We start from the raw sequence: 8658 nt of genomic DNA on the forward strand, positions 1-8658 counted from the left end.
CAGTGACAAAGCAATGGCCTCGTAACTGTGAGGCCCCAGGATCAAAACCGTGTCGATGTACTATATTAGTGCTCTTTTGTGGGGCATTAATCCTCATTACTGTCATTTATGACTTAAGGGCGTAGGTCCCCTACTTGGTAAGCATAGTAGCATACACATGCTTTAGCAGTCACGGAAAACACACATTGTCAAATTATTATTCAATTAAATCTGAGAATGTATACTATTATCTAGATCTATTATTTCTAAATTATTTTTAAAATAATTCCGTATATTGGGGTAAAACAAAAGTATTCCATATATGAGCGACAGTGTACGATCTATTCGGGCCCTAGCTACGAATAATGATTGTTTTTGCTTTTTATTTTGTTATTGTTGGTGGGGGGGGGGGCTCAATGTTGTCTATGGTCCCACTCTAAAGCCGAGGCTAGTGCCTAAACCTTTAAGACGTTTACGTATAGAGCCCATGGGCCGCCCGGCTCCCCCTCTCCCCATGTTTCTTCGCTATACAAGCGAACTGTACGACAAACGAATAGAACTACTGAAAAATAATAAATCTGCATAAAAGTACAGATAACTTCTCCCTCACCCCGTTAAAATATATAAAATGAAATATAATAAATAAATATAAATAGAGATATATATAGTGTTCAGGTCTTGCTGTTTGAACTCGATTGTAATTTCTTACATTTTTCATTTTCATTGCTGGTTATCCTTACACTATTAATTTGTTTTGACTTTGCATTATTAAGTCTATTATATGATAGAAATACGAAAACATACGAGATTAGTAAATCATTTATTTATTTATTATTATTTGTTTTTGTTTTTTGTTTTTTGTTAAACCATTTTATTAATCTCGCTGAAATTTACTATTGTAAAAAGCAGTATTTATTGTCATATCCCATGCTCACTCTCTCCCACGAGGTTGGATTTGGAATAGGGTCGTATTGTCGGGGTCATCTCATATGGGGAGGGGTGGGTAAACATAAAACGTATGTATATAATATATATATTGTTTTATTATCATGTTGGGTTTTTGTTTTTGTCCTTTTCTTTTTCCTTTTTATTTAGACAGAGACAAAAATTGTAAAAAGTATTAAGAGTAATTTCATCCCTGTGTTATATTCCAGAAGACAGAGGCAGCGGAGCGACTTTCAAGGGGGGCACCAACCGAAAGGGCACTTTCTGGAGACAAAAAAAGGGGCACCTTCAAAGGGAAATCTCAAAGCGAAAATATACAATTTTTTTAGACATTGGTATATACCCCTATATTATATTGTGATTATATTATCAGGGATGATTTCAATATTTTTTTTCTCTTTATACATCATATAATACATTGCTTAAGCATCTTACTTTGCAGTTGGGTGTGATGGTCTTAAAAATCCATTTGCGAGCGAGGACAATTTTTAAGATTTGTGAGGTCGCAGTGCGAAAAATTACATCTTATAAAGAGGAAAAACCCATTCCTGATGGGGTTATAAGCACATTCTTATAACGGAAGACTAGAAAGACCTTTAATAAGTTAAATAATTATAACATCGATAACTACGAGCGAGCGTAGCGAGCGAGCTTTGGGGGAAATTGCTCCTAGTCGCTTGAAATTAGGGGCACGATTAATGATGAGAGGAACATCCGACACTTATCGAAAGGGTTAAGACTCTTATTAGAAAAGAAAAGGAGCACGTGTTAAAGTACAAAGGCTAATTATCTGAGGTGAAAATAGGGCACTTCTTACACCTAAAAATAGAGACATACATCAGTGATGAAAAGGGATTTTATGAGAATGGGAAATGGGCATTTGTCGACGAAAAAGAGGCACCCATCAGATTTTGATAGGGGCATTTATAAAACGTGAAAAGGGACATTTATGAAAAAGGGATAGGTTCCGGGCCTTATTAGAAAGGAAAAAATGGGCATGTATCATTGTTAAAAGGGTAATTATCAGAGGTGAAAAGGGGCACTGACCATACATGAAAACAGGCACTTATGAGAATGAAAAAGGAGCACTAATGATAAAGGGAAATGTGCATTTGTTGAAAGAAAATGGACACCTATATAATTTCAATAGGGGCATTTATCGGAGGTGAAAGGTTTTTTATGAGAAGGGGGAAGTGGCTCTTATTAAAAAGAAAAAGAGGCACATGTTAAAATAAACGGGGCATTTATCAAAGATGAAAAGGGGTAATTATGAGAAGGAGAAGGGGCACCAATAAGAAGGAAAAAGAGAATTTATAATGAAGGAAAAGGGGGACGTGTAAAAAAGGGGGGCATTTATAAGAGATGAAAAGAGCACTTATCTGAGGGGAAAGAGCACTTGTCAAAATTAAACGAGTATCTCTCAGAATTGAATAGGGTCATTTACAAGAAATGAAAAGGGGCACTTATGAGGATGAAAAGGAACTATTTTCATAGATGAAAAGGGGCATTTATGAGAAGGGACAGGAGCTCTTTTTTAAATGGGGGCACTTATTAAAAAGGATAGGGGGCACATGTGAAAATATAAGGTGCGCTTATCCGAGAAAGGAGTAGTCATTAAAAGGGGAAGGGGCACTTTTTACAAAGGGAAAGGGGAACTTGTCAAAGCAAAAAGGGAACCTCTCAGATTTGAATAGGGCAATTATCGGAGATGAAGTGGGCGCTTGTCAAAAGTGAAAAGGGGTGCTTCTCGTACCTGAAAAAGGTAACTTAATAGAGATTTTTAAAAAGCACTTATTTATGAGAATGGAAAATGGACACTTATTGCACTGGAAAATGGGAGCTCTTCAAAGGAAAAAGCCAGGAGTACGTGTCAAAATAAAAGGAGGACTTATCAGAGGTGGAAAGAGGAAGGAGCACTTTAAACAAATAATAGGGGCACTTGTCAAAGTAAAAGGGGCACTTTTCTTATGTATAAAGGGGCACTTCTTACAAAGTTAAAGGGGCACTTTTCCTATGTTAAAAGGGGCACTTATAGGGTACTTGAAAAATGCCCCCTACCCCCCCCCCCCCAGCTCCCGCATCTGCCAGAAGAGACATGCAGAACTAGACCAGTAGTGCGTTAATTTTTGCCAATCCTGTCAGCTTTACTCTTACACTCAATAATATATGTGACACTATAAAAAGTATAATTTTGAAATTTGTTTATGTCTAGACTTCTATCCAATGTTATAAAAGTAAAAAAAGGTACGGCCGTGCACCACTTCCGGTCTCATGTCACCGACTTTCTGGACATCCGACGCCTGGATCCGACGGCGGTATGTTGTTGTATTTTGTGTAGAGTAATAGGATATTATTGTATAATCTTAGCACTGTGATAAAGCAGGAGACAAAATTTCATGAGAGACATGTAAATTTATTATTATAGATTAGTATGATCTGACATTCTGACGCTAAATATAACCTTTTTTTCGGCCGTATTTATTTGCTCAGTCCCACGCGCTGTTTTTTGTGTTTCAAAATTCAGGGGTAACAAAGAAGAAGAAGAAAAATTCACAACAAATTTGCAAATGTATGCAGGAATGAATGAATGGCACTGAGCTGCTGATCTGATACTGATACTGGCTGATGTCATGTCATGGTGTTGGCTGTTGATTAGACCAAAGTTTCGGTCTCTTTCGTTTGTTAGCCTCTGATTTGGGTAGGGTCGGGTCGGCTCACCTACCCAAATCGGAGGCAAACGAACGAAAGAGACAGAAACTTCGGTCTAGGTGTTGATCACTATTGATTAGAAGTCCATGGCATGATTGATGATGATGATAATTCAATGATATGATTCAATGATAAGATTCAGAACGATTGTAACATATTAAATGTAGGCTAGACTAGTATAGGGGGTCTAGGTCTAACAATAATGTATGCAACTATTAAAGGGGTGATTGCAAAACTATTCATTCAAACTAACTTGAGACGAGTTCTACATTTCCAGTGACATGATGACATTGAAATTGAAATCTTCAAATTTTTAATCTTGGATAGATCTAGTGTTTGCAATGATTTAATGTCCTTACCTAGTGAATACTGTTTTTTTGTGAATGATTATCACAGTCGAGAGAATATAAAAGCAAGCAGTTGAATCTCAGACTGAAGTAGTCCAGAGAAAGTTATTCTGGGGTTTCATGGAATGCTGTTAGTGTTGATGCTCATTAATTATTGGCACATGCACCCTATCCTTGTAACACACACTACACCAAAGTTCTGCAAGAATCTTCAAGATTGAAGGAACCGTCAAGGGTCAAGGAAGTAGACTGCACCAAAGAAGAAGAAGAAGAAGAAGAATATGTTCCATCTATCTTCATGTATCTGATCTATTATAGTTCAAGTTGACTATGTATTCTAATTATATATTTCAAACTTCAAAGAAAATTATACTTGTAATAATTCAAAGAATATATACCTTCTGATTTTGACCTGCATGAAATACCAACCCTCCTTCCTTAAAAGAAAACAAGATGATAGTAGGATTGTCAAATTAGCACCCATGTTGATGTGCATGGTCATGTAACATAAATGATGATGTCTTGTTTTTTATTTTCCATTTCAGATAGGAATCCATCCATCAACACCATGCTATTAGCTGACCGGTGAAGGTGGACTCTATCTAGCAATGTTCCTGCATCACAGCTTTGATTGATCTGTGTTAAGAGTCCTAGAGCTTTAATCTCATCTGTGTGATAGTTGATGTAGGAGTTGAACACCATGTGGAAATATCTGCGCTTTGTTCGTGGAAAACTGGACAGGAGTAAAAACTCTGTATGGGGTAGAAAGGCTTCCATTGGGTATGCACTAGGAACATGGACACTTCTAGGAATATTCTTTATCAAGTGGAAACAGAATCACTTTGAGCTACCACAATTACCACCTATGCCAGAGGAGGAGAAAGCAGAGCTTATAGCGCAGCTGAGATTAGAGCAGAAAAAGAGTGAGTCTAGATCTAAATGTTATGATTCAACATCAGTAGAATTACAATACATGTTTGATCTACCTGTAGTTCATGTCATTTATGCAGTTTAATAAATAAAACTTTGATTAATGGGGGGTTATGTGAAAATAAAAACTGCCAATAACTTCGCCCTCCCAAAAAATGACAATCATTATTATCAATGCCTGAAAGATAAAATAAGAGTTACCGGTAGTTTAATTATCCCTAAAATGCCTATTTTTAGACCTCATTTAAGTATTGTACCAAAATCTGAGAAACTGAAGAATTTATGAATGTAAAGAATGTCGAGTAAATTAAGTTTATGTCCCTTTCATACTTATTGATATTCATAATCTTTTTCTTTTTTCTATTCATTTTCTACAGAAAGTGAAGAAATCTCTCTCCATGTTGCAGAGAATGTCTACACACCACTAGATTTTATGTCATGATGACTTCTGCTACCTTTTAAGTACCTGAAACTAAGAAAGCTCCCAACTTTAAATGGCCAAAGGGGCTCTTTTCTTTGTTTTTGTTTATTTTATGACATGATAAAAAGATTCATGCTATTGTTGTGATAGCAATCACATCTTATCTGAAGGGGACTTTAAGATTGTATGCTGGTACATACACAAGTTCTGATCCTACAATACTACTTTAGTTTCTTACCATAAGCCTTTAATACACATGTAGTAAAAAAAAAAAAAGTTTGTCTTAAGCAAGTACCACTGAGCAATTCACAAGGTATTTAGTTTGTTTGTTGAATTTGTTCAGATTAATAATCCTCTGTACTAAGATGAACTATATATTCTTCCCAATTATGGGAAGTTTTCTGAGTATCTCCATTAAACCAAAGAGGAATGGTAAAATTGTTAAAGAATTGCTTCATATTCCTCCAATCTTAAGATACATACATTTTATTAGTTGTATAATAACCAATTTTTGTTCTGAAATATTATTTAGATGACTTTGTGAATAAACTGTGTTAGTAGTTTATCAATTAATCCTGTCGGTGTGTAAATATGTTGTAGTTGGCTATGGACTGACCATGGCTTGTGCCACCATTGTGAATTAACCTAGATCATTATATCAAGAATCTCATTCCCTTTCTTGACAGGAGTCGATATTGACATATTAATGTTAGGGGAATTCCCTTTCAAAGCAAGAATTTAATACAGCAGGGCTCCACAATTATCTTTTTGGTTGTGAGTCTGGATTAAAGTTTTTACAGCCTTTACACTATTGACTAAAAAAAAATTGAATTCTGAGATAAGTTTTAAAGGTTACATGTAGCTGTTGTTTAAGGGCTACAAAAAAGTCCATCAAATGATGGAATATTACTTTTATATTATTCAAACCAGGAGCTGTTTTCAAATCTTGAATTACGAATTCATCCCAAAATGTCTTCTGAAAATTCTCCTAGGGATATCTACCTAATTACCATGTGCATAATTGATGTGTTAATGCATTAATGCCATAAGGATTACTTGTAGGTCAAAAGAGGGACTTTAAATCACTGGAGTCGTCTTGGTTGAACATGTCTATCAGCTGCTGATTAATTTCTGCCTGGACGGAAACATGATGAGCTGAAATCCTTTGTGACTTGTCAAACTTGGATGCACCATACACTGCCCAACCCAACAATGTTACTTCCAGCGGTTCCCACACTTTTGGGATATTATTTCTGATTAATATATGCCCACATCCTCGTCAGTCTCTAGCAACTGAATATGGTGGAGGTACAGATACTGCTTCAATTGAGCTTGAGTGGGAATTTCTTCTTTCCCGACTGGAATAGACTTGGCTCCCAAATTTCTGCAAGTCTCCAAATCATGCGATGACACCTTGCAGTAAAGACAGTATTTGCCTGTTGACCTTTCTTGCCTTTGACTGGAAATGTTTATAGAAAAGCCTTGCCTTTCATTCCTTGGTTTCCAGGTTGGCTTACATTGGAATCATATGTGTTGTGTCAGTTCTTTGTGGCCCTTTGATAATGTCCCCCGTACACAGGGTTAGATACTACACAAGGTTCCTTGGCCACAAACGTCACAACATCAACAAACTGAATACACTTTCCCTTTTCTTCCTGGATGTAGTCAGCAGTAAGAGGTCATTTCTCTTTTAGGCGATACAGCAACTTGGAGATGACCATCTTGATATTGTTGGAATGATCTATTTCATTGCACTGTTTCAAATCCTTGGCAGTGTTCAGCAACTCTGTCAAGCAGTGTGAAAGGTTATTGAGCTTCCCTGCATCATCTGTCTTTATTTCTGACCACTCCTCCATGCGCTTGATTATGACATTCTTGATCCTATATCTGTTGCCATTATTCTTCTGAAGTACATTCTTGTCCTGCCTGTACCATTGTATTAGCTTCACCCCTGGTGAATCGTTTTAAGTAACACAACCTGTCTCTGGGATTGGTTTAATGAATTGATCTTTATTTCATTCATCATAAAACATCATAAAAAAACATATAAGATACAAAACATAGCGTACAAGTTAAAGAGACACATTTACAATAGAATACAACAACAAAAATGTCATATGAATGTGGAGACAGCTAGGAAAGCCAAAGGTATTGTAACGGGTCTCCATTGAATGGTGACAAAGTTCTTTGAGGTAATGATGCTCTCTGGTGGCACTCCACAAGAACCTTGGTGAGGTCATTTTGTCTTTGTATCACATCGGTTTGTTGCATTAAATATGCTGATAGGTCAAACACGGACCGATTCTCATCTAGTGCATTATCAGCATGTTGGTTTGTGCTCTCAAGGGGTACAGAGGAAGGAGAAATGCTTTTGTTCTTTGCCCTCTCCACTGCTCTTTCAATTAACTGTGCTCATTTTATGTGTACACATACCTATGCCATCCCTCGGCTCGATCTTGATCAACGCGATTGTCATCACACATGTTACACATAGCACAAAAATGATTCAACCTGAACATGTCCCATCGTTTCCATTATAGTTGTAATACCGGTAATCACTTCCGATTAACATATTGAAGAGATAATTAAAAGAGGTCATGAAGATGGAGTTTACTTTATGCCTTTTATGGAGCTTATGAAGGTTGAAAATTGGTAGGCCTTCCTAAATTCTTCCAACAACTACAAATTTGTCTCCCTAGCTCACTGTTTTCTTCTTATCTCCTGCAGAGGGCCTTAAATGCAATTTCTGCCAATAACAATACACATTACCATATTCCTCTCAACTGTGCCAGAACAGTCTGGTTGTCATTGTAATTAACTTAACTGAGCTTTCAGAATACCTATCAGCTAATGGATTTCTGAGATTACAATTCTTGATTTTATCATTAAAACTTGTTTTTGAATAAAGTTTTAGTTCAGTACAGCAGAGTTATGCATGATTTATTAATTTGCCAACGGCATGATTCCATCTTTGATGGGTTGTCTGATAAGCATAGGATACGGGAAGGTTAATAAAACACTGTAAAATAGCGATGATGTAAGTTTGGAGTGTTTCACTTGCCTCCAGTTAAATATTTAAAACTGAATAATTGTAATACCATATTGTGAACATGAAAAATCTGAAATGCAATTTGAATAATGAAAATATATTTCTCATGGAATTTAGTTGTTTGTCATGGAACTTAAATTGGAGGGAGAAGAAAGAGATGGGTGTGGGACAATGCAGTAGAAGGAGGGACCGGGAGACAAAGGTGAAGACAGTAGATGAAGAGAGGAATAAAGAAAATGCATGGTAAAGGAGAGGAAAAGAGATGGTAAAGGAAAGAA

General features: G+C 36.5%; 1 long non-coding RNA gene across 1 annotated transcript; it reads left to right on the forward strand.

Annotated features, from left to right (window-relative positions):
* The first annotated feature begins 3174 nt into the window (after positions 1-3174).
* On the forward strand, positions 3175-8480 carry LOC105445217. Its single transcript, XR_973306.2, has 3 exons — positions 3175-3239; positions 4526-4903; positions 5288-8480. It is a non-coding gene; the product is annotated as an uncharacterized LOC105445217 (long non-coding RNA).
* Positions 8481-8658: the final 178 nt, after the last annotated feature.

This window comes from Strongylocentrotus purpuratus, unplaced genomic scaffold (assembly GCF_000002235.5).
Source record: "Strongylocentrotus purpuratus isolate Spur 01 unplaced genomic scaffold, Spur_5.0 spur5_scaffold_5, whole genome shotgun sequence".
NCBI lineage: Eukaryota > Metazoa > Echinodermata > Echinoidea > Camarodonta > Strongylocentrotidae > Strongylocentrotus > Strongylocentrotus purpuratus.